Below are 27,479 nucleotides of genomic sequence, written 5' to 3' on the forward strand. Positions count from 1 at the left end.
TACGGGTGATTCTCTGGCTGCGACTTGCTAGATAAGAATGGAACCAGGCGAGTGCAGTTCCATGACGGAGCTGGATGACGGAGGAGAGATGTTGGTAGAGGATGATGTGGTCAACCACGTCGACGGCTGCAGACAGTTTGAGAAGGATGAGGAGGGAGACACTACCTTTGTCACAGTCACATTTGTGACTTTGATAAGGACCTTTTCAATACTGCGGAAACCTGATTGGAGACACTCAAACATGAAGCTCTTGGAAAAATGGGAATGGATTTGGGAAGACGACAAAACATTCAAGGACTTTGGAGAGGAAAGGGATGTTGGAGATGTGGCAGAGGGGTCAAGGCTGGTTTTTTTGATGATAGATTTGAAGGGCAAGGGAACTGTACCTGAGGAGAGGGAATGGTTAACAATATTGGCCAGGAAGGGAAAAACGATCGCACAGTTGAGATTTTAAAACTGCTGTAACAATGAAAGCTTCAAACCTAATTATTACAAAAATACCACTAATAACCACTGAGGATTAACTGACCTTCAGTGAAGTACAGTAAACCAAATCAACCATGTCATGATGCTTACTTTTATGTATTCTTCCTTAATTTCAGTATAGCTGATGTTGGAACATGAAATTCTTTGAAGATGGTCCAACCTTTTTCCTTAACTTGCAATTTGTTTTTATATGGAACAGGCTCTGAGCTTGCTGACTAGGCCAAATTTACAAAGAAAAAGCCTTTTGTCAGCGATTTGATCAATTCATAGAATCATACAGGACAGAAGGGGGCCATTCACTCCACCGTGGCTGTGCCAGCTCTTTGATAGAACTGTTCCCATTTGGTCCCGCACTGCAGTTTTTCCCCCATAGCCCTCAAATTCACCCTCTTCAAGTACATGTCCAATTGCCTTTTGAAAGTTCTGCTTCCACCACTCTTTCAGGTAGTGCTTGACAGATCTTAACAGCCCTCTGTGTGACCAAATTTCTCCTAATTTCTGTTCCAGTTCTTTTGCCAATCATTTTTAATCTATGACCTCTTTATCGACCCAATTGCCAGAGAAAACAGTTTCTCTCTACTTGCTCTATCAACCCCTTTCATAATTTTGAATACCTCTGTAAGGTCGTCCCTTAACTTGCTCTGCTGTACGGAGAACAATCCAAGCTGCTCCAGACTCTCCACATATGTGCATCCGCTCATCGCTCATATCACCTGGTAAGCCTCTTCTGCACCCTCTCCAAAACCTCGACATCCTTCCTAAAGTGTGGTGCCTGGAACTGGAGAAAGTGCTGTAGCTGCAGCCCATCCAGTGACTTGTAAAGGCGTAGCATGACTTCCTTATCCAGAAGCAATAGCTTTGGGCAGTTGGGTATAAGAATTGAAAGAGATCAGCAGTAAACCTTGAATGAAAACAGTTTAGTTGTATAACTAATAAATTGCCTGTGACAATTACCTGCTTTCAACAACAACAACTTATATATATAGCACCTTTAATGTAATAAATTATCCCAAAACCCTTCACAGGAGCATTATAATGCTGAGTGGTTCCAGCATTTCTTGTTTTTATTTTATATTATATTGTATATTATAATGCAAAATTGGACACTGAGCCACAAAAGGAGATATTAGGTCAAATGGTCAAACGCTTGGTTAAAATGATAGGTTTTAAGGAGAGTCTTAAAGGTGGAAAGAGAGGCGGAGAGGATTAGGGAGGGAATTCCAGAGCTTAGGGCCCAGGCTGCTGAAGGCATGACCACCAATGGTGGAGTAATTAAAATCAGGGATGCACAAGAGGCCAGAATTAGAGAGGCACAGAAAGCTTGTAGGATTATATGGCAGGAGGCGATTACAGAGAGAGGGAGGGATTTGAAAACAAGGATGAGAATTTTAAAATCGAGGCGTTGCTTGACTGACGGCCAAGGGGGTGATGGATGAATGGGATTTGGCATGAGTTAGGGCACCAGCAGCAGAGTTTTGGATGATCTCACGTTTACAGGGGAGGTCAGCGAGGCGTGCATTGGAATAGTCAAGTCTAGTAAAGGCCTGCTCAGGTCTAGACAAAAAACCCGAGCCGAACCCAACAGAACCAAATTGGACCTGAGCCGACCCAGCCCAAGTCCTTTCATTTTTTCCCGCGTCCGACCCAACCCGACCCGACCCGACCCGACCACCGGAATGTTCACTTTCTCCAGTTGACAACATTTGCTTTACATCCATAGTGCACTCACTGTTCTTACCACTTTTGGGTGGAAGGAATGGAAGGAAGCTGCAGCATGAGCACGATGACATCATAGAGATGCTCACTTGCTCACTGTGCAGACTCAGAGTTTCCTTCCTTGATGTCCTGGACTCCCAGCTCAGGCAGGCTTTTCAACTTTTGACGCTTACTAAACTCAACTTCCCTTTTCCTCCCAGCAGAGCAAAAGGTAGAAATGTGTGTATCTGACCCGGACCCGGCCCAACCTGACCCGAGCCCGAAAACTCGACCCGGAAGAGCAACCCAACCCGCCCCGACCCGACCCGAACCTGACACATGTCGTCGGGTCCCGTCAGGTTCGGGTCAGGTAGCAGTCCTTTAAAGTCTAGGGGTAACAAAGGCATGGATGAGGGTTCAGCAGCAGATGAGCTGAGGCAGGACGGAGTTGGGTGATGTTACAGAGGTAGAAATAGGTGGTTTTAGTGATGGTGTGGATATGTGGTCAGAACCTCAACACTTCAGTTGATGAATATGTTATTTTGTATTTGACATGGCAATGAAGGTGAAAGTTCAGCAACTTACTCAACATAGTCAGGAGCTGAATGGCCTACTCGTGTTCCAATGTTTCTGTGTCCCACACGGCCATCTAATGGCTAGAGCAGCTACATTGACAATTGACATGACAACAGTTAATGGGAAGTGTTGATGTAGCATTACGACCAGGTGAGAAAGGTGTCTAGGGTTCCCTCTCAGCCTTCACCTGGTCTTGCCATAACAGGGTTTAATTTTAAACACACCGTGTTTTTAGCTCCCCCGTGGTGAATCATTGTTCACTGCTTTCCAATTATGGCAAAGAAACCAACAGAAACAGGTTTTCTTAGGTTGAAAGACGAAAGGTTGAAATTTATTAAACTTAAACTTGGTTAATGCCTACGGATACATGACGCGCCCACGCTGGCTTGCACATGTGATACATACATGCAGATAGATGGATGTTGCAGGTTCCAGGATTGGATGTTGCAGGTTCCGGGATTTAGATGTTTCAGTAAGAACAGAGAAGATGGTAAAAGAGGGGGGGGTGTGGCATTGTTAATCAAGGAGAGTATTACAGCGACAGAAAGGACGTTTGAGGACTCGTCTACTGAGGTAGTATGGGCCGAGGTTAGAAACAGGAGAGGTGAGGTCACCCTGTTGGGAGTCTTTTATAGACCTCCAAATAGTTCCAGAGATGTAGAGGAAAGGATAGCGAAGATGATTCTCAACAGGGGCGAGAGTAACAGGGTAATTGTTATGGGGGACTTGAACTTTCCAAATATCGACTGGAAATACTATAGTTCGAGTACTTTAGATGGGTCAGTTTTTGTCCAGTGTGTGCAGGAGGGTTTTCTGACACAGTATGTGGACAGGCCAACCAGGGGCGATGCCACATTGGATTTGGTACTGGGTAATGAACCTGGCCAGGTGTTAGATTTAGATGTAGGTGAGCACTTTGGTGATAGTGATCACAATTCGGTTAGGTTTACCTTAGCGATGGGCAGGGACAGGTATATACCGCAGGGCAAGAATTATAGCTGGGGGAAAGGAAATTATGATGCGATTAGGCAAGATTTAGGATGCGTAGGATGGGGAAGGAAACTGCAGGGGATGGGAACAATCGAAATGTGGAGCTTATTCAAAGAGCAGCTACTGCGTGTCCTTGATAAGTATGTACCTATGAGGCAGGGAGGAAGTTGTCGAGCGAGGGAGCCGTGGTTTACTAAAGAAGTTGAAGCGCTTGTCAAGAGGAAGAAGAAGGCTTATGTTAGGATGAGACGTGAAGGCTCAGTTAGGGCGCTTGAGAGTTACAAGCTAGCCAGGAAGGATCTAAAGGGAGAGCTAAGAAGAGCAAGGAGAGGACACGAGAAGTCATTGGCGGATAGGATCAGGGAAAACCCTAAGGCTTTCTATAGGTATATCAGGAATAAAAGAATGACTAGAGTTAGATTAGGGCCAATCAAGGATAGTAGTGGGAAGTTGTGTGTGGAATCAGAGGAGATAGGGGAAGTGTTAAATGAATATTTTGCGTCAGTATTTACAGTAGAGAAAGAAAATGTTGTTGAGGAGAAAACTGAGATTCAGGCTACTAGCCTAGATGGGATTGAGGTTCACAAGGAGGAGGTGTTATCAATTTTGGAAAGTGTGAAAATAGATAAGTCCCCTGGGCCAGATGGGATTTATCCTAGGATTCTCTGGGAAGCTAGGGAGGAGATTGCAGAGCCTTTGTCCTTGATCTTTATGTCGTCATTGTCGACAGGAATAGTGCCGGAAGACTGGAGGATAGCAAATGTTGTCCCCTTGTTCAAGAAGGGGAGTAGAGACAGCCCTGGTAATTATAGACCTGTGAGCCTTACTTCGGTTGTGGGTAAAATGTTGGAAAAGGTTATAAGAGACAGGATTTATAATCATCTTGAAAAGAATAAGTTCATTAGCGATAGTCAGCACGGTTTTGTGACGGGTAGGTCGTGCCTCACAAACCTTATTGAGTTTTTCGAGAAGGTGACCAAACAGGTGGATGAGGGTAAAGCAGTGGATGTGGTGTATATGGATTTCAGTAAGGCGTTTGATAAGGTTCCCCACGGTAGGCTATTGCAGAAAATACGGAAGTATGGGGTTGAAGGTGATTTCGAGCTTTGGATCAGAAATTGGCTAGCTGAAAGAAGACAGAGGGTGGTGGTTGATGGCAAATGTTCATCCTGGAGTTTAGTTACTAGTGGTGTACTGCAAGGATCTGTATTGGGGCCACTGCTGTTTGTCATTTTTATAAATGACCTGGAAGAGGGTGTAGAAGGGTGGGTTAGTAAATTTGCGGATGACACTAAGGTCGGTGGAGTTCTGGATAGTGCCGAAGGATGTTGTAGGGTACAGAGGGACATAGATAGGCTGCAGAGCTGGGCTGAGAGATGGCAAATGGAGTTTAATGCGGAAAAGTGCGAGGTGATTCACTTTGGAAGGAGTAACAGGAATGCAGAGTACTGGGCTAATGGGAAGATTCTTGGTAGTGTAGATGAACAGAGAGATCTTGGTGTCCAGGTGCATAAATCCCTGAAGGTTGCTACCCAGGTTAATAGAGCTGTTAAGAAGGCATATGGTGTGTTAGCTTTTAATAGTCGGGGGATCGAGTTTCGGAGCCACGATGTCATGCTGCAGCTGTACAAAACTCTGGTGAGACCGCACCTGGAGTATTGCGTGCAGTTCTGGTCACCGCATTATAGGAAGGATGTGGAAGCTATGGAAAGGTTGCAGAGGAGATTTACTAGGATGTTGCCTGGTATGGAGGGAAGGTCTTACGAGGAAAGGCTGAGGGACTTGAGGTTGTTTTCGTTGGAGAGAAGGAGGAGGAGAGGTGACTTGATAGAGACATATAAGATAATCAGAGGGTTAGATAGGGTGGATAGTGAAAGTCTTTTTTCTCGGATGGTGATGGCAAACACGAGGGGACATAGCTTTAAGTTGAGGGGTGATAGATATAGGACAGATGTCAGAGGTAGTTTCTTTACTCAGAGAGTAGTAGGAGCGTGGAACGCCCTGCCTGCAACAGTAGTAGACTCGCCAACTTTAAGGGCATTTAAGTGGTCATTGGATAGACATATGGATGAAAATGGAATAGTGTAGGTCAGATGGTTTCACAGGTCGGCGCAGCATCGAGGGCCGAAGGGCCTGTACTGCGCTGTAATGTTCTAATTCTAATTCTAATTCTAATTCTACACCTCTCCGCCTCACGTTCCCCCTTTAAGACACTCCTTAAAACCTACCTCTTTGACCTAATATCTCCTTTCGTGGCTCAGTGTCATACTTCATTTTATAATGCTTCTGTGAAGCACCTTGGGATGTTTTATTACATTTACGGTGCTATATAAGTTGTTGTTTACAAAGTCCTCCTGATCTTCTCTCAGGTTTTGGTGTCGAGTCTGGTTTTTTGGACCATCTGGTTTTAGTTCAGGATTTACAGAAGATTTTGTTTCTTTTTCTGAAACTGGTATTTCAGTCACTGAAATCTGAACTGGTTCACACTCTGGCAAAAGTTCGCTATCGAGTAGGTCATGCTCAAGTTTTGGATCATCCCTCGCTGGGATCATGTGATCAACATGCACTCTTTGAAATGAACGAGTTGCCCATGTCCATGGTTGTAAAGGAGTTTTTGGCGGCTTGTTTCTACAGTTTTGACAAATGATACATTTGCTAACCAACAATTCTAGAACACCACTAGATCAGGCCAATAAACAAAACTTCTGGCTCTGGATTTCATGCCAACACTACCTGTGTGTTCAATGTGAAGTTCTACCAGAATCTTGTCTCTTGAAGAACTGGGTACTATTGCTCTGTGTTCCCACTTAATGCAGCCCTGTTCACATGGCAACTCGTTACATTGATTGTGGAATCGTGTCAGTTCTTTGTCTGGACACCAGTCAAACTCTGTCCAACCATTCAAAGTCTGTTCGTAAATGATTTTAAAAATTAGGGCCGGAGTTTTACTCTCGTCAGACGGGAGCCTTCAATGACTGAAAGGTCGGTGGCAATCCCACCTCTGCCGGGCCAGGGGATCCAGACCACATTTTACGGTCCCCAGGCCTTTAGTTGATCTGAAGTGAGACTTCAATCTCATTGAGGGAGGAAGTCCCACCTAATCAGTGGACCAGCAGCGCCACTGGGGGCATGTTGGGCATTGGGGGTGGTTGGGCATTAGGGGCAGCCCTCTGTCGGGCACAGGGTGCCTGATCAGGAAAGTCCCCCTCCCCCCTGAGGCTGTTAGAAAACCACCAACCTTTAACAGGCGGCTTTTCCCAGGCCTGGGCCACCCGCCTGCCAATGGTAAAATCTCCGTGGTGGCGGGCAGAGGCCTTTAAATGGCCATTAACTGGCCACTTAAGGGCCTTAATTGGCCTGGGGTGGGTGGGTTGTTTTCCGCTGCCACTGCCCCGCATAAAATGGCGGTGGAGGCGGGGGTGGGTCAGGAAGGGCCCTCTGAGCCTCCCACTCCATTTTATACCCTCGCCCCCACCACCATCCCGCCGTTTGGAGGGGTGTAAAATTCTGGCCCAGGTCTTTCTGAGTTTCAGCTGCAACTTCGGGTGCAGTGATTGGAAAGTCCTCATCCATAACTCCTATTGTGAAGATTGCACCTTCACCACCTACTTCGAGTCTTCACGTGGCAAATGCAACAGTGAGTCAGCTGTAGTCTTCTCCTTTGAACTAGGATATTCAATGTTATAGTCATACTGTGAGGGAAGTACAGCCCACCCTACATCATTGACACTGCCATTGTCAGTATTGCAGACTTTGGACCCAGAAAAGCTACAAAGGGTTTATGATCCGAATGAGCGAAAAGTTTGTACCCAACAAAAGCTGGTGAAATGTTTTGATTCTGAAGATGATTCCAAGCACTTCCTTTTCTATCTGCCTGTAGTTATGTTCACTCTTGGTCAGGGTACATGATGTAAATGCTATAGGCTTCTCTTGTCTGTCATCCACAACATGACTGATTACTGTTTCAACTCCATAGTTTGAAGCATGCCATGCATCCCCAGTTGATAAAGGAAGTGGGGATGGAGAATAGTGGAAGGGCTTGCCACAATCTTCCAATCTTCCCTGAATATGGGGGAGGTAGCAGAGGACTGGAGAGTGGTAAATGTGACGCCCTTATTCAAGAAAGGGTGTGAGGACAGTCCTATCAACCACAGACCAGTTAGTTTAACATCAGTGATGGGTAATATTTTAGAAACAATAATCAGGGAAAAATTTGGAGTCTCGGGTGGTGGGGTTGATTTGGATGGGGAGGGGGTGTAGCCCATGCTGCTTTGGGGTCCTCCATGGGGCATAGAGTGCCCAATCAGGAGGGCCCCCCCCCAGCCCGCAAGGAGGCCGCCAGGTATTATTGGCACCTCCCCAGGTGCTGAAGTGCCTGTCCCCATTGGTAAAATACCAGTGGCAGTGGAAAGAGGCCTTTAAGCAGCCAATTAGTTGCCAATTGGCCCAAGGATGGGCTGGCCATTCGCCACCTCCCCCGTCGCTGGCAAAATAACAGTGGGGGTGGATAGGTGACGGGAACGGCATTCCCTGCCTCCTAGCCTGCTCCTGGGTTGGTGGGGGTGGAGGGGTGGTGTTAAATTCTAGCCCATGTGTGTGTTTATCATGAGATACTGCTGACTATCTCGATCCACATTGAGCTGTGCATAAACATGGGACAAATCCAACTCTGTGAATAACTTGGATCCCACTAACTCTGCATACAAATCTTGAGAGGTCGGTAGTGGATACAGCTCATCATCCACTACCTGGTTGAATGTGACTTTGTAATCCCCACATAGTCTTACTGTTTTGTCTGACTAGGGTGTTACTACAGCTGGGGTTGCCCATTCGCTGCGATCAGTTTTCACTAACACTCCATTCTTCTCTAGGTTCTTTAGTTCCTCTTCAGCCTGAGCTTTGAGAGCATAAGGAACTCGCTTAACCATGCAATATACTGTTCTGATGAAAGACCACTGACCTGAAACGTTAACTCTGCTTCTCTCTCCACAGATGCTGCCAGACCTGCTGAGTATTTCCAGCAGTTTTTGTTTTTGCTTGCAATATACTGGTTTTGCGTCAGGTCTGATTCAGATCGGCACTTTCACACTGATTCTGCCTGTATAACTATCCTCAAAAATGTTGCTGTAACTATTCAATTGCTGATCAAGCTTCTTGGTCGTCTTAACTTGGGAAACATGCTTCCAGTCTAACTTCAGCTTACGAAGCCAGACTTTACCCATTAACGTTGGTTTGTTGACATATCTCGCTACAACAATGGGTAACTTGAGCGACTTGCCCTTATACTGGATATTGCACTCCATTGGTCACCTCACCAGCGTAGGTTTTCAACTGAACTGTGCTCTCAGTTAGAGGTACATTGCTAGATTTGCTCTCATACATGTCTCTACTCATGATGAAGCAATCTGCAGCATATCAAAGCACATGTTGATTTACTGTGTGCAAAAGTCTCTGTCATTTGAGTGATTGCTAGTGACATAAATGCTGTACAACCCTAGCTCCTCTTTGCTGAAGCGCTCTGGATTCACTTCAAGATTGTGAACTTCACCCTTGTTACACCACTGTTTTCCATTAATACTAGAAGGAGTTCTCTTTCCTGCTTTGGCCTTCACTTGCCAAGCAGTTGCAATATGCCCTATCCTTTGGCAATTAAAGTATTTTCCATTTCTGTACTGACATACCTGTGCCATGTGGTTGCCATTACAGCGATAACAAGTCACTAAACCTTTATCAACAGCACTCTTCTGATCAGGTCTCCCCGCTTTAGACTTAGCAGAAGCCTTCTGACAGTGGACAGAAGCTGTACTCGTCACTTGCATAGTATGAAATTCCTGAGCATTCTTTGATTCCATTTCCATGGTAACAGCAATCTTACATGCTAGCATAAACACAGGTTTTGTGTGTTTAATAACTTCAACTGGATTCTTTCATTCACCAATCCACACACAAATCTGTCTCAGAATGTACAGTCTAAGAATGTACCAAAGTTGCAATGTAATGATAAATTCTTCAGTGCCACAATGTAGTCGCCACTGTTATGTGACTTCTCTGGTTTCTTGTTCCAAATTGGTAGCTTTCTGCTATCACTTGTGGTTTATGATTAAAATGTTCCTCTAACTTTTTTGACTTTTGCCTTGTTGGGACCAAGAAGGTTTGTTAGCATGTCATACACTTCCGGGCCAATCTCCATTAGTGAAATTGCTTTCTTGTGCTCAAGAATTGCATTATTCTGAGTCTGGGTCTCTTCATTTTCACCTTCAAGGTTTAATATATTATTAGCTCTGAAGAACATATATGAACTGAATGGTTCTCAAACTCTCATACATTCCCAGCCTTCTGATGTATCCCATGGGCACAGCCATTTTGTCCCAATTTCAAATGTAACAGATGCAGTAATCACTTTACTGTAACTGTCTGTAACAGTGATACAGACGCTAAGTCAGCTTAATCAGAACAAACTTGACAAAGCCAGTGTAGTTGGCAGTTGAATCAGCTGGATACTAGGACCTTGCAGAATCAATTCAATGTGAGTGCAGCTACACGTTTTCAGGAACAATGAGGTTCAACACAATCCAGTCGAAATCTTCACCATCCAAGCATGGAGGTCACTGGGATTTAGCTTATTTTGTTCGTCACAGTCTCTATCGCCGTTTGCTGCAAAACATTTTGTACTTTATTCCCATCCTCGTCACCAAAATCTATTATGTATTTGGGAGGAACTTGTAAAGAGAGACAGACACCAAGATGGCCATTATGTCATGACATGATGTCATGCACTGGGCATGCTTATAACATAGGAATACATTACTGTCAGAACTGGAGAAAGGTAGAGATGTAACTGGTTTAAGTAAGTGCTAGGGCAGTGAAAAGGGGGGGAAAGATCCATGATAGGATGGAAGGCAGAAGTGACTAAAAGACAGAAAAGGATGATGGTGCAATAGGCAAGAAGGGATGAGGTTGGGACAATAAAGAAACAAGAATGGATCCAGACGAAGTGTAAATGGTAACAGCAGCATCATTCCCAGCAACTGCTGTCTGAGAAAGTGGGAGCTGAGGTTATGGTCTGAAATTGCTGAACTCAAATGTAGAGTCCAGAAGGCTGTAAAGTGTCGATGAGAAAGATGCTGCTATCCCTCGAGTTTACGTTGATCATCTGACTTCGGTACCTGATTAGGTCAAGTTTACTTCAAAGTTGTAACAGTTGCCACACTCCAAACGTGATGGTGTAAATGATTTTGAGCTATTTCAATGTGACTAGGTGTTACATAAGTGGGTGATTTTATTTCACCTGCATGTGTGAGAACTGTTGGACTTGTCTAACATACTGGGGGGTGGAGGGTGTGTTTAGTAAGTGAAATCAAGGTAAACTATTTTCACTGGTTGTGAGTGAATAACTTGAGGGCGTTAATTTAAAATCTTCACAGAAGTAATAGCAGGAGAGGTTAGGAGAATTTTTAGAACTGTTAGGGCATGGAATGTTCAAACAGAAACTGTGGGGAGTAGAATCCAGAACAGTTTTTGAAAGAGAAACAGACAAATATTTAAAAAAGAAAAATTCTCCAAGAGCCTGGGGAAAGAATGGGACTAAGTGGGTAACTCTTTCAGAGAGCTGATACAGACATCATGAGCTGAATGGCCTCCTTCTGCGAGTTTACGATTCTGAGTGGCTTGTTAATTATTGCCTGTGTTTAACGAGGCTGTGTGGTCATTATCCACATGCTATAGCACTGCCTTCACTACTATATCTCTGGAATTCATGTGGCTTATTACACAACCTATAGTTTTAGGAAGTTCACAGGAACTGGAGGAGGCCATTCTGTCCCTTGAGCCTCTTTCCACATTCAATTAGATCATGGTTGATCTGCACCTTAATTTCATCTGCCTGCCTTGGTTCAGTAACCCTAACACCCTGGAAAATGTGGAGTGATTTTTATTTCCCTTTGAGTGTGATTTGATGCACCAATGTTGATATTTAAGGCTGTAAAATGGCTGGTAATTTTGCTTTATTGCAACCACTTGAGATTCATTTGCACTTTACAAAACTACATTGGAATGTCACTACCATTTAACAGCCGTTAGAATTGTTTCACTTTTATTGGGACAACAGAACCTAGGCGGAAACTGGATTTACCTCAGTAATTTAATTACATTTTTCTGATCATGTTCCAAACCCCTGGAGCTTAGCTTTTGTGGTTTATAGCAGCATGTTAATTATTTGACTGAATTATATCTACAACACACATTCCTAACTATCTGTAATTAGATTAATAGTAAGAGAATAAAGGAACAATTGCGATGGTGAAAAGTCAAGCAGAAGATTGGGACAGGTGGAAAATACTGAACACAGGCGTCCTATTAAAGCCAATGATATCAATGTCTGTGAACTGCATTTTAGAACATTATTCATGTTTAGCAAACAGGAATATGGTGAAGTCTAAAGGAAGTGAAGTCGACTGAAATGCAATTCATCGTTGGGGATAAAACAGAACTTTGAGTCTTGAGTTGGCATCTTATCTTGGCCCATTCACTTTCAGCAGATTTGTTTGCTCTCTGCTTGCCTGGTCTGGGCTCCAGGTGTATTAGAACCTGTTCCCACTCTGGGCTCCAGGTGTATTAGAACCTGTTCCCACTCCGGGCTCCAGGTGTATTAGAACCTGTTCCCACTCCGGGCTCCAGGTGTATTAGAACCTGTTCCCACTCCGGGCTCCAGGTGTATTAGAACTTGTTCCCACTCCGGGCTCCCTCTCCTGACTCCAGGTGTATTATATCCTGAAAAATCCACCAGTGGTATTTTATATGAATGAAAATCTTATCCAGTGTCACAAGCACTGCTTGTCACACATTGCACATCACTTAGAGTGCATCACTCATTGCCCATCACCCGTTACCCTTCACTCATTGCCCTTCACTCATTGCCCTTCACTCATTGCCCTTCACTCGTTGCCCATCACTCGTTACCTGTCACTCGTTGCCTGTCAGTCATTGCCTATCACACTGAGACTGTCACACTTTCTTACTAACACTGAATTGTTATGAAACAGTATTATCCTCCAACTTACCATGAGCAATCCCACGGGATATCAGCTAGTACACAAACAAGCCAGCTGCAGATCACAAAATGCCCCCATCTGTATGAAAAATACCAATTTCCAAATCCGTATGCATCGAAAAGTCCTGGACTGTTTCTATAACAAACTGGGATGTTTTAAGCAATTACATTCTATTGGAAGAGCCACACCCTGTTGAGGCAGCGACGTTAATTAATTTTTTTTTAACACATCTCCTAAAGTGGAGGCAGCAACAGAAATACTGTTGAGTCGAAGAGTCAGTGATTGCTGCAAGACTAAACAAGAGTCTCACGAGAAAGTGGAAAGCAGAGAACATGCCAACATAGTGTTTGGCAGCAAGTCTGGCAAAGTCAAAGATTTACAGGTACCAGAGCATTGATTAATGGAACAGCAAGAGCGGTTTAGTTTTAACAAGTAGGATACTATTAACTACATTGGTTAATTTATTCTGTAGTTGTACGTAAGAAAGATTTCGCCATTTCTCTTATTCTGTAGCAGAGTCTCACTTTAGACTCAGAATCTGGGGTATATATACACATATCACTAAAAGTAGGGACACAGGCGAATAAGACTATAAAAAAGCAAACAAAGTACTGGGTTCATTTCTAGCCAGTAAAATTGAAAAGCAGATAAGTTGTGTAAAACTTGGATCGGACCTTGGTTAGACCACACTTGGAGTGCCGTGAGCAGTCTGGTCTCCGTATTCCAGAACTGATGCAGAGGCACTAGAAAAGGTACAAAGATTTACAAAGATGATACCAGAACTGAGAGATAATTGCTATGAAGAAAGATTAAGGAGAGGTTGTACCTCTCTGTTACGTGATTGCTTTACGAGTGATGTCCCTTGAAGAACTCAGTATGCTAATGAAACATAGAAACATAGAAATTAGAAGTAGGAGTAGGCCATTCGGCCCTTCGAGCCTGCTCCGCCATTCATTATGATCATGGTTGATCATCCAACTCAGTAACCTGTTCCCGCTTTCTCCCTACACTCTTTGATCCCTTTAGACCCAAGAGCTATATCTAACTCCTTCTTGAAAACTTACAATGTTTTGGCCTCAACTGCTTTCTGTGGTAGCGAATTCCACAGGTTCACCACTCTCTGGGTGAAGAGGTTTCTCCTCATCTCAGCCCTGAAATGTTTACCCCGTATCCTTAGACTATGACCCCTGGTTCTGGACTCCCCCACCATCGGGAACATCCTTCCTGCATCTTCCCTGTCAAGTACTGTTCGAATTTTATAGGTTTCTATGAGATCCCCCCTCACTCTTCTGAACTCCAACGAATATAATCCTAACCAACTCACTCGCTCCTCATACGTCAGACCCGCCATCCCAGGAATCAGTCTGGTAAACCTTCGCTGCACTCCCTCTATAGCAAGAACATCCTTCCTCAGATAAGGAGACCAAAACTGCACACAATATTCCAGGTGTGGCCTCACAAGGCCCTGTATAATTGCAGCAAGACACCCCTGCTTCTGTACTCGAATCCTCTCGCTATGAAGGCCAACATACCATTTGCCTTTTTTACCGCCTGTTGGACTTGCGTGCTTACCTTTAGCGACTGGTGTATGAGAACATCCAGGTCTCGCTGCATATTCCCCTCTCTCAGTTTATAGCCGTTCCGATAATAATCTGCCTTCCTGTTTTTGCTACCAAAGTGGATAACCTCACATTTATCCACATTATACTGCATCTGCCATGCATTAGCCCACTCACTCAACTTGTCCAAATCATCCTGAAGCCTCTCTGCATCCTCCTCACAACTCACCCTCCCACCCAGTTTTGTGTCATCTGCAAATTTGGAGATATTATATTTAGTTTCCTCATCTAAATCATTAATATATATTGTGAATAGCTGGGGTCCTAGCACTGATCCCTGCGGTACCCCACTAGTCACTGCCTGCCATTCGGAAAAAGACCCATTTATCCCTACTCTTTGTTTCCTGTCCGCCAACCAATTTTCTATCCATCGCAATACACTACCCCCAATCCCATGCGCTTTAATTTTACATGCTAATCTCTTATGTGGAACTTTGTCGAAAACCTTCTGAAAGTCCAAATAAACCACATCCACTGGCTCCCCCTCATCAACTCTACTAGCTACATCCTCAAAGAATTCTCGTAGATTTGTCAAGCATGATTTCCCTTTCGTAAATCCATGCTGACTCTGCCCGATTCTACCACTGTTCTCCAAGTGTTCTGCTATAAAATCTTTGATAATGGACTCTAGAATTTTCCCCACTACCGACGTCAGGCTGACTGGTCTATAATTCCCTGTTTTCTCTCCACCTCCCTTTTTAAATAGGTACCTTCCAATCTGTAGGATCTGTTCCTGAGTTTATAGAATCTTGGAAGATGACCACCAATGTATCCACTATTTCTCGGGCCACTTCCTTGAGTACTCTGGGATGCATACCATCAGGCCCTGGGGATTTATTGGCCTTCAATCCCATCAATTTCACCAACACCATTTCTCTACTAATACTGATTTCCTTCAGTTCCTCTCTCTCACTAAGCCCTGTGTTCCCCAACACTTCTGGTATGATAGCTAAGTAATGAGCTAAGTACCAGGATGTAGTCACGTGACTAGAAGCCATAATCACTCTGCACGGTAACACCCAGGACAAACGGTTCTGTATATAGTTTGCTCTGTGTTGTATGTACTAGTTTGGCTGTTAATAAACCTTTTAGAGATCTTCAAGGAACTGGAATCCACATACCTCATTGTGTTGCTTAACATAACAAAGAAATTTATGACACTATCTATAAAAGAGAAGGCTGATGGGGTGATTCAATAGAAGTCTTTAAAATTATGAAAGGGTTTGATAGGGTAGACATAGAGAAGATGTTTTCACTTGTGGATGGGACCAAAACCAGGGGTCATAAATATAAGATAGTCACTAAGAAATCCAATAGAGAATTTAGGAGAAACTGCTTTACCCAGGAAGTGGTGAGAACATGGAACTCGCTACCACAGGGAGTGGTTGAGGTGAATAGTATCGATACATTTAAGGAGAAGCTGGATAAACACATGAGGGAGAAAGGAATAGAAGGATATGCTGATAGAGTGAGATAAAGAGGAGTGGGAGGAGGTTTGTGTGGAGCATAAATAGCGGCATGGAGCTGTCGGACAACTGCAGTGTGAAAGTAAACTCTCCTGGATTTGGCAAAAATAACGGTTGCCAATTGTTGTAAAAGCTTAACTAGTTCCTGATCATTCTTTGAGGAGCAGAGCCAGCTACTGCCCACCCTCCCCCCTATCTCCACCTAACTGGTGTAGCCTACATGTGACTCCAGTCCCACACTATATAGTTGACTCTGAAAGCCCATTGGTCCAGCAAGCTGCCACCTTCCCTGGGTAACCAGGCACGGGCAATAAATGAGAAGAAGCTCAATCACACAAGCAGAAAACGGATGGTAAGGAGTTGTTGTTCAGTGTTATAATCTGCCCAATCTTCTCTCCATTGAATTCAGTGTTAGACAGGTTCACAATCACCCACTTTGACAAATGTGGAATGCAGTGTGAACACATTAGCTGTATCTCACCCAATTAGATTTGGAATCCAAAAGGCTGATCCTGGACACCACACTTTAGGAAGGGTGTCGAGGCCGAGGAGAGGGTGCAGAAGAGATTTAGCAGAATGGTCCCAGAGGTGATGAGCTTCAGTTAATGTGGAGAGACTGGAGAAGCTGGGATTTTTCTCCATAGAGCAGAGAAGGTTAAGGGGAGATTTAATAGGGGTGTTCAAAATCATGAAGTCTTTTGACAGAGAAGATAGGGCAAAATTGTTTCGAGCAGCAGGAGGGTCAGTAACCAGAGGACAGAGATTTAAAAATAATTGTCAAAAGGAACAGGGGGAAGATGAGAGAATTTATTTTTCCACAACAAGTTGTTGTGATCTGGAACGCGCTGCCTGAAAGGGGGCGGTGGAAGCAGATTCAATAGTAACTTTCAAAAGGGAATTGGGTAAATACTTGAAAAGGAAAAATTTGCAGGGCTATGGGGAAAGAGCAGGGGGGAGTGGGAGTAATTGGATAGTTCTTTCAAAGATCCGGCACAGATGTGATGGGCTGAATGGCCTTGTTCTGTGCTGTATGATCCTATAAGAGATGAGCATCAATGCTTTCCTGTTTGATGTCTGACATTGCCATTGTTTATCCCAGATACAGACCTCATTAACTGCTGCAGGCATCAGTCAGCTGGATGTTAGCTACTCATTACCGTAAGAATATAATATTGCAAGGTCTCGCTCTGAGTCATCACTCTGATGACCAGTGACTCATCCCAATGATAAAGTCATTAATTGGTCAGATCAGGGTGCTGCTAAGTCTCGGTCAATAGGCACCATGTACAATACTATGGGAGTAATGCTCCTTTATTTAGAGCAGGAAGGGGCAGAAATTGGTCCTTCTTATACCTATTTTTGGGTGGAAGAGTTGCTTTGTGGGGGGGGGGAGTGGCGTTTTAAGCTGTGATTTCTCATCCCCTGTCTCCCCCCAACCCCCACCCCCAGAAGTGCACAGGTGTTAAAGTGGAAACCATGGGTCTTCCAAGTGTCCAGGGTGCTTGAACCAGGCATTAGCACCATGAATATACTAATCGGCACCTGTTTTTAGGATCCCACTGGAAATTCAAGCAGGGTGAGCATTTTGGGATCTCTAGCTGCTTCTAAATACATCACCAGAGACACCCTGGAAAAGGTGATTAACCTCTCTTTACACTTTCCTTTCTGTGGTTCCAGTAGATGTAACAATGCCTGGATAGTGGAATGTTCACCCAATAGTCTTATTAGCAACACAGGCACAAGAGGAGACTATTTAATCACTTCAGCCTGTTCCACCATTAAAAATTAGATCATGGCACCGTTTACCCACCATTGTTCTGTATCTCTTAATACCGTCACCTAACAAAACCTATCAATCTCAGTTTTGACATTTTCAGTTGACCCCCAACCTCAGCAGCTTTTTGAGGGGGAGAGTTCCAGATTTCCACTCCCTTTTGTGTGAAGAAGTGCTTCCTGACATCACCCCTAAACAGCCTGGCTCTAATGTTAGTCATGCCTTGCCAGAGAAAATAGTTTCTCTTTATCTACCCTCTCAAATCCTTTAATAATCTAAAGGCCTCAATTATATCACAATTAGTCTTCTATCCACAAGCCTAGTCTATGAAACCTGTTCTCATCTGTTAGCCCATTTTGCCCAGGTATCATTTTAGAGAATAAAAGCCAAATACTGCGGATGCTGAAAATCTGAAATAAAAACAGAAAGTGCTGGAAACACTCAGCAGGTCTGGCAGCATCTGTGGAGAGAGAAGCAGAGTTAATGTTTCAGGTCAGTGACCCTTCATCAGTCCTGAAACGTTGACTTTGCTTCTCTCTCCACAGATGCTGCCAGACCTGCTGAGTGTTTCTAGCACTTTTTGTTTTTATTTCATTTTATCATCATAGAGAAAGTGCGCTGCGTTACTTGAACATTGAATCTGGATTAGTTTAAGATCTGTGGTGGGAATATCTAGGATGAGTCACTGTTTCAGTTCTCAGTAGCCATGCAGTGGTATGTTGAACAAGTGCTGGTTTAAGAGGTGTTTAGCCTGTGGAATCACTGGAAACAGACTGAGGCTGTTCTCCTGGAATCCTTAACAGCTATCAAACTAAAAACAAACATTTCTCTTCATCGTCAAATCCACAGCCAGAAGGAGGACTAGAATTCAGCATCAGTGAGAAGAGTCCAGTTCCTCCAGCACAAGTACAAAGTCCACCACCGACCTATCCTTAATGTTGCTGATGATCCTTTCACCACTATCAGATTTCCCAAAGCACTTTACAGCCAATGAAGTATTTTCAAAGTGTGGTTACTGTTGTAAAGTTGGAAACACAGCAGCTAATTTTCACACAGCAAGATCCCACAAACAGCAATGTGATAATAACCAGATAATCTGTTTTTTGTGATGTCGTTTGAGGGACAACTATTGGCCAGAAAACTGGGGACAACTCCCCTGCCCTTCTCTGAAATAGTGCCATGGGATCATCACTTTCCCCTGAGAGGGCAGTCGGTGCCTCTGTTTAACGTCTCATCTGAAAGGTGGCACCTCCAACACTGCAGCACTCGCTCAGTACTGCAATATTTTGTAAATATCAGATACAGTACATTGATGAATTTCAGTTTGTGCTGAGGCTGGTTGAGGAAAAATGTGGGCAGGTCACCAGAGTAACTGTCTTGCTCTGCTTCATGTTGTGCCATGAGATCTTCAAAGTACATGTGAGCCAGCAGAAGAGGAAAGCAGGGTCTTGGTTTAAGGAAAGCACTGTCCCTTTGTATCTTCATGTCTCCATCTACACAACTCACTGTACTCTTTAACATAGTGTCATCTGCGAATTTAAATATACAATACTCTATTCCTTCATGCGAGTCATTAATATATATGGTGATATGCTGGGCCTCACTAGAGACCCAATGAACAACCCTAGTCACGAGCCACCAATCAGAAAATGTTCCCTTTGTCCCAACTGTCTGTGTCCTACCTCCCAATCAGTTAATAATTGCAACCTTGCCAGCATTACTTACAACCTGAGAATGAATGGTTAAAAAAAAACCGTAGCTGCAGTTTCGAAGAATGGGAGGTGATCTTATTGAAACATATAAAATTCTTAGGTTTGACAGGGTAGATGCTGAGAGACTGTTTCCTCTGGCTGGACAGTCTAGAACACAGGGTCACTCTCAGGAAAAGGGATCGGCCATTTTGGACTGAGATGAAGAGAAATGTCTTCACTTGGAGGCTTGTGAATTCTCTACCCCAGAGAGCTGTGGATGCTCAGTCGTTGAGTATGTTCAAGATAGATCGATAGATTTTTGGGCACTTAAGGGAATCAAGGGATATGGGGAGAGAGTGGGAAAGTGGAGTTGGGACTGAACTGCTATGATCTAGTTGAATGGTGAAGGCTTGAGGGGCCGAATAGCCTATTCCCGCTCCTATTTCTTATGTTTTTATGTTCTCTTAATTTCTGCAGAATACAAAGTTCTTTACTGCTATAACATTGCACACAATCCCTGTGCAATTGTAGCTATTTGTTTTGTTGTTTTGATTTAGTTTCATTTACCATGTAAGGTGCTGTGACAGGTGTGTGTATATGAGATATCCAGTTAGCCAGTTTATTTGCAGCAGCTTTAAGAATCTGTGGCTGAAGAACCCTAGCAAACAATTCCTGTCAATTGGTGGGGAGGAATTTAACAGTTGCTGGAAAACAAAATGATGGCTTTATCAAATAAATTACACAGAATTACATAGAATTTACCACCCACTGGATCCGTGCTGGTGTTTATGCTCCACAGGGGTCTTCCCCCACCCCTCTTCAACTAACCCTATAAGCATATCATTTTATTACTGGCTCCATGTGTTTACCTAGTTCCACCTTAAATCTACACAGTACACCTCAGCCACTCCTCATGGTAGCAAGTTCCACATTCTCACCACTCTCTGGGTAAAGAAGTTTCTCCTGAATTCCCGATTGGATTTATTAGTGACTATTTTATGCTTATGACCCCTGGTTTTGATTTTCCCCATACAAGTGGAAACATCTTCTCTACATTTACCCTATTGAACGGCTTCATAATCTTGAAGACCTCTATCAGGTCACCCTTTAGCCTTTCCTTTTCTAGAGAAAAGAACCCCAGCCTGTTCAATCCTTCCTGATTGGTTATAACCTCTCAATTCTGGCAGCATCCTTGTGGATCTTCCTTGCACCCTCTCGAGTGCCTCAATATCATTTATGTTATACGGAGACCAGATCTGCGCACAGTACTCCAAGTGTGGTCGGACTGAGGTTCCACACAAGTTTACAAGTAAAATTATGTCTCTGATAAATGAGCCTGGTTTTAGAATTGACTTTGTTTATAAACATACTCACAGATCATCTCAGGGCCTTGAATGCAGCCCAGCAGTTGTGATTTATCTTGGCACCTTTATCAGAGCAGCATCAACTAGATTATATAATTCTAGACTATTATCGTTCGTTAAGTCTGGAGGCAAATAGACACCAGAGTTGCACTTGTGTTTTATGGCTGTAATGCATTTCTGTAGTTTTATGTAAACTCTTAACTCACAGTTGAAATGAAGCAGATCAAGGATAGACCTTCCCACTCAATGTTGAGCATGTTTGTGAGTGTTGGGACATGAATACCATTTTCACTTTATAACGAGATGCCTTTCTTTGTTTTAAAAAGTATTAACTGTGCAACCTATGCTTGGGAGTAGCAATAGAATTGTGCCAAAAATCCATTGTCCTTGTCTAATCTGATACATTTTTCAGTTGTAAGACTGCTTAAGATTGTAGCTTAGCTGAGAGCTGGTGTGACAGGGTCTTAAATGTTAAGGGTCTTAAATGTTACCCTTTACTAAGTAAAATGTCTGGATAATTGATTCCAAGAGCAGAGAAGTACTGTACTGAGTACTGTGCTGAGTTTGTGTAACTCAAGCGTAACAACTTAACCCTCTTCACTTTAAGTTGCTTCCTGAATTTCACATAAGATTCCTAATGCATCTCTTATTGATGCAGACGATTGGAAAGCCTAAAACACAAAGACCCATACGCTACAGGCTAACAGCACTGGCTGAATTTATTTACAATTAGAAGACTGACAGCAGAAAAGGATAATAGGGGCAGGTTTTACAAATTAGCAGGGTACTGAGCCTTATGTGACGGGCATGTAAATGGATTGAAAAGCATGCTGGTCATGTCATCTCTGGGCTCAGGAGAGCTAATTCACTAAACCTACCCGACAAATAAAATACAATGGAGCACAATAACACAGTGGAAAATCTGCAGTGTTGTGGACATGGGGCTGAACCTCGTTCAAGCTCCTGATTTGCCCTACATAGAAATAAATGGGGTAATTGTAATCTCGCCCACCCATGGGAAAACTGACAGGATTGGGTGCAGCAACCCTAAACGCAGTCTTGGGCAGGATGTAAAACCAGCGATCCACAAAATAAGGACAATATGTATGACTTCAAATGGGGATTGAACGCTTGTCAGCTTGTTCTCCTGTAACCCCACAACACCTGAAGACTTGGTCTTGGCTTCCTGTGTGCAATGCCATGGGAGAGCAGTGAGTGAGAAGGAAATCCAAAACAGGCAACTGACAACACTGCCAGTGCATCTCTCCTCATTGCTTCACAACAATGTTTATTATTTAGCAGCTATTGCAAGAACAAATAACATTTGCTTCTGTCCCTTTGCATGTCTGTGTCCTGCTCATCTCTCACTATCCCTCTCCTGTTCTGATGAAGGGTCACTGGCCTGAAACGTTAACTCTGCTATTCTCTCCACAGATGCTGCCAGACCTGCTGAGTATTTCCAGCATTTCTTGTTTTTATTTCAGATTTCCAGCATCTGTAGTATTTTGCTTTAATTATAAACAAATAACATTCTCGTGGGTGAATATAAACTCTCATCCATCTAGCAATGTGGCCTTTGTTTTAGACTCCTCCACCAGTGATGTGGTTGGTGTTGGCTTATCATTGCTGGTGATAAATATTAATCATTTATTAGGGCAGAGTATTACAATTTCACATCCGTCCTTGAGAGATGCTTGATGGATTCAAAGGAAATGAAAACAGGAGAGGGATAGTGAGAGACAAGCAGGACACAGACAGCAAAGGGACAGAAGCAAAATTGTTTACGCACACAATGGAATAGCTTATTCCTTCACATTTTTGTATAGTTTCTTTTAATCGACGTGTTTACTGTGAGTTGTATCCTGGTAATTAGATATCAGAGGTTCAAAGAGTGAGCAGAGCAGAAGGGCCCACATGGGCATTTGGGTCATTGTCGGTGGGTTGAAAATCTTTCAAACCCCAACCAGCCTGTCCAAATCTCCAGCTTAAAGATTGTTCACCAGATATGCCCCAAACACATTGTGCCACATGTTCAGTGGTACTGCAGGAAGTCAGATCTGTAAGGTGTAGGTGTTCTTTATGTTGGCTGTACACAGGGTAAAGCTGACATTAATATTACATTAATATTCAGAGGAGCTTCATGTGATGCCATGTTAGGAGGGAGGGGTGAGAGGACGTAGCTTCTGTGCATTTCCACCAGAATTTCCTGGCCAGGCAAGAAACTGTCAACTAGGTGAAATTGGCTTCTGCCCCAAATTGAACACCTCTCCTAAAAGAAACCCCTTTTAAAGAAAGAAACCCTCGAAAGAACCCCATTTAACCCTCCTTTTTACTTTCTTCCCCTCTTACTTGCCCAGTTTGTTATTTCTGTGCCCAAAGCAGGCCAGAATTGAGTGCAGCATTCCAATGCATCGTCATGGAGCATTAGAAATTTAAACTTCTCTCTTTCGGTGACTCGCTGAAGTCTTTGGGTCCCTATGAGGTTCTTCAGAGAAAAGCTGAGGATAACTTGATCACAATCTGCTTTTGGACACATTCTAGCAAATAGCACATCAAGCACATTGGCGGAAGCTTGGCTGCAGATTGAGGTGTGGTTTGTGAGTATGGGTGTGGCGAGTGGGCGTGAAAGAGAGCATTTACAAGGGATAAGGGTGCTGTGTGTAGCAGAATAAAGCCCAGGAGTCTAACAGAAACAAAAAGCAGGAAAAAAAAGCTGAAGAAGTAAATCTCTCGGGCTGCCCTTTTCTGCTTGTTTGCGGATGTTGAACATAAGAAATAGGAGCAGGAGTAGGCCATTCAGCCCCTCAAGGCTGCCCCGCCATTCAATAAGATCATGGTTGATGTGTCCCAGGCCTCAACTCTTCTTTCGGGCCTGCTCTGCCTTACCCTCGACTGCCCGAGATTTCAAAAATCTATCTACCTCCTCCTTAAATATATTTAGTGACCTAACCTCAACAACTCGCTGAGGTAGAGAATTCCAGAGATTCACCACCCTCTGAAAGAAGAAATTCCTTTGCATCTCAATTTTAAATGTAATTATATCCCCTAGTTCGAGATTCCCCTACCAGTGGAAACATATTCTCAACATCTAACATGTTCTCAACAGATATCTCTCCACCCACACATATACAGGTACATCTTCACAATTCTTAAAGGTCATGGACTGACTGTGTTAATATCCCTGTTTCATTTGATAGCTCCCAGTTACTAGTGAAGATCACTTCATCATTCTACACTGTGAGTGAAATTTCCTACATTACTGCATTGAAGCCGGGAAAGGGGCTATATACAAGGAAAAGAAAGACTTGCATTTATATAACATCCTTCATGACCTCAGGACATCCCAAAGCACTTCACAACCAATGAAGCACTTTTGAACTGTAGTCACTATTGTAATATAGGAAATGTGGCAGCAAATTTGCACATAGTAAACTCCCATCGGTTGAGGGAGGGAATTCCAGAGCTTAGGTCCAGGCAGCTGAAGGTACGATTGCCAATGGTGGAGCAGTTAAAATCGGGGATTGTCAAGAGGCCACAATTAGATAAACACAGAGATCTCAGAGGGTTGTGGGGCTGGAGGAAATTACAGAGATAGGGAGAAACGAAGCCAGGGAGGGATTTGTAAACAAGGATCCAAATTTTAAAATCAAGTCATTTCTTGACTGGGAGCCTGTGCAGGTCAACGAGCACAGCAGTGATAGATGAGTGGGACTTGATGCGAGTTTGGACACCGGCAGAAGAGTTTTGGATGACCTCAAGTTTATAGAGGGTAGAATGTGGGAGACCAGCCAGGAGTGCACTGGAATAGTCAAGTCTAGAGGTAACAAAGGCATGGATGAGGGTTTCAGCAGCAGATGGATTGAGGCAGGGACAAATTTTGGCAATGTAATGCTTGTTGAAATAGACAGTCTTAGTGATGGCACTCATGTCAGGGCCAAATATGACACAAAGGTTGCAAACAGTTTGGTTTAGTCTCAGACAGTTGCCAGGGAGAAGGATCGAGTCAGTAGACAGGGAATGGAGTTTGGAGCGGGGAACAAAAACAATGGCTTCAGTCTTCCCAATATTTATCCCACTAAAGCACCTAGAAGGTGACCTAATAGTGGTCTATAAAATAATGAAATGTTTTGATAGAGTAGACACAGATAGAGTGTTTCCATTTGTGGGGAAGAGCATAACTAGAGGCCACTAATATAAGACAGTCACCAAGAAATGTAGCAGGGACTTCAGAAGAAAAAGAGAGTGGTGAGAATGTGGACCTCAACTACAGGGAGTAGTTTTGAGGTGAATAGTATTGATACATTTAAGGGGAGGATGGATAAACTCATGAGGGAGATGGAATAAAGGGGTACCTTGATAGATGAGGAAGGATGAGTGGAGATTTGAGCGGAGTATAAACACTGGCATGGAGCATTGGGCTGAATGGCCTGTTTCTGTGCTGTGTAACATTCTATGTAATTCTATATAAGGTGGAATGTCCTCAAAACCTCTTTTGCTCTGCCGTAGCTGTGGCAGTTTGGCTAGATATCCCAGAGAGGAAGAAGACCTGAGGAATTCCACCCACCAAAAATTTAAGTGAAGATGTTGACGACTTGAAGGCAAATGAAAAAGAATTGAAGAGTACAGGAAGAGAGCTTAAATCAAATCAGTTTTTTGAGCACTAGGCTCAATCCACCCGAGGGTCCTTTCTGTTAATTCACTAATTTTTAAAGAAATCACCAAAATTTAAAGGAAAGGAAATGCTGAGGCAACTGTTCTTGTGGCATTCTGTAGTCAATCGAGGTCAAGCAATAATGAATCATCCAGCAAGCTATCCATCACGTTTGGCACTGCCAGGAAACCGGGTTAGCTGCAGACAAAGGGAAGGCAGTTCTGGTCTGATAGGGATCAACTGAAATTCTTTTTGACTGATCTTTTTTGGTGAGTGGTATTGATATATATTAAAGAGGTTTACTTTAGTTCAGAGGCTTTTACCTGTGAATCAAGTTATCAGTTTGGCTCAGTTGGTAGCACTCTTGAATCAGAAAGTTGTAGATTCATGTCCCACTCTGGAGACTTGAGCACAAAATCCAGGCTGACACTCACAGTGCAATACTGAGGGAGTGCTGCAGTATTGGAGGTGCCATCTATTTTCAGATGAGACACTAATCCCTTGGTTCCTTCAAGTAGATGTAAAAGATCCTATGGCACTATCTCAAAGATGAGCAGGGGAGTTCTGGTCAATAATTAACCCTCAACCATCAGATGATTTAAAAAAACACAGAAAATGCTGGAAATGCTGGCAAAAGGTCATCAACCAGAAAAGTTTACTCTTTCCAAAGACTGAGTACTTCCAGCATTTTCTGTTTAAATTTCAGATTTCCAACATCCTCAGTACTTCTCATTTGCATTTAAAAAACATTTCTTTCATTGCTATTAGTCAGACAGAGCAGCTGCAAATTGGCTACTGCATGCATTGACAATGTTGAAAATGCTGGTCCCTTTAATTAAACAGGATTCATTTCAGTGTTAATAGAGATGCTCTTATAGTTCTGTATTTAAGGGCTGGGTTTTTGCCCAGTTGGGGAGTTGCCTCTGAACAAAGAGTTTGTCCAGAAGGAAAGAGTGGGAACTAATGTTTGAACTAAACTATGAATTGTCAATAAAACAGTTGTGGATCAGAGACTGTCATTTGCTTCCTCATTTTGGTGACTGTACATCTGCCTGTTTAATGTGCATATCCCATGTTAGGATATTGACTGCACTTCAAAAGTATTTAATTGGCTGTAAAACGCTTTGGCGCATTTTGAGGTTGTGATGGGTGTAATATAAATATGCAGAAAGCAAAGATTAGACTGGTCTCTTCCTTACTCCTGATGGTAGCTCTTTCCTTCCTCATTTGCCGCTAGGGTATCAGGGTCTGGGTGACTGTATTGGCTCCATCAGCTACTCCCCTCCATTCAGATGGAACTCATGTTTTTACAGGAGGGTGGCTTAAGCTCCAAATAGGACTCAACCGCCTCCGTTTCACCTCCTGGCATAGGATTGCAGACTCTTCAGAATCAAGGGAACTAGTATTTCCTACCAGTCTCCTTGTGCTATTGTTGACACTGAACACATTTTTCTGACACTGCCAGAGCCTCCCCATTTTAATGGCACTGCAGCCCTTTAAAAGCTACTTCTGTGGTGGAATTTGCATCCTGGAACGAGTATGTTACACGTCAAGCTCACTGGAGATCTTCACTCTCCACGTGTAAGCATTCCAGATAGACAGCAGAACTTCTGTCACAAAATGTGATGTAATTCACCATTACCCACTCCCCACACCCCACCCCCATCCAGCCACTACTATTTGCTTTTAACCTACTTTTATTGGGACCACAGAAATGCAAGGAATAAAACCCGTTAATATTTTAGTGAAGTTTTTATTATGCTCAAGTTTTCTAAGAGTTCCAGCGTAGATTAAGTGAGAGCCGCTCATTGTGAAACATAACCTGTAGAGAGTGTTTGCACCCTGTACATTCAGTTGAAACACTAACCCCTGGTGTAGTTATCAGCGTTTGGAGGTGATTATCTAAATTAAGCAGAAGTAATATTTTTAATAAAGTCCCAGCCCTGGCATTAAGCTTAATTACTGTGCCAATAAAATGGGTTGTGTTGAGATGTCCAGTTGCCAAAAATGTGATGAACGTGGACAGCAATTGCCCTGATTCTCTGACTTTCTGTTTCAAACAGAGAGTTGCTGTTACATTAGGAGAAGATCATTAAAATTGTACTGAATACTGTTAG

The sequence above is a fragment of the Heterodontus francisci genome, chromosome 18 (genome assembly GCF_036365525.1).
Source record: "Heterodontus francisci isolate sHetFra1 chromosome 18, sHetFra1.hap1, whole genome shotgun sequence".
NCBI classification, from domain to species: Eukaryota; Metazoa; Chordata; class Chondrichthyes; order Heterodontiformes; family Heterodontidae; genus Heterodontus; species Heterodontus francisci.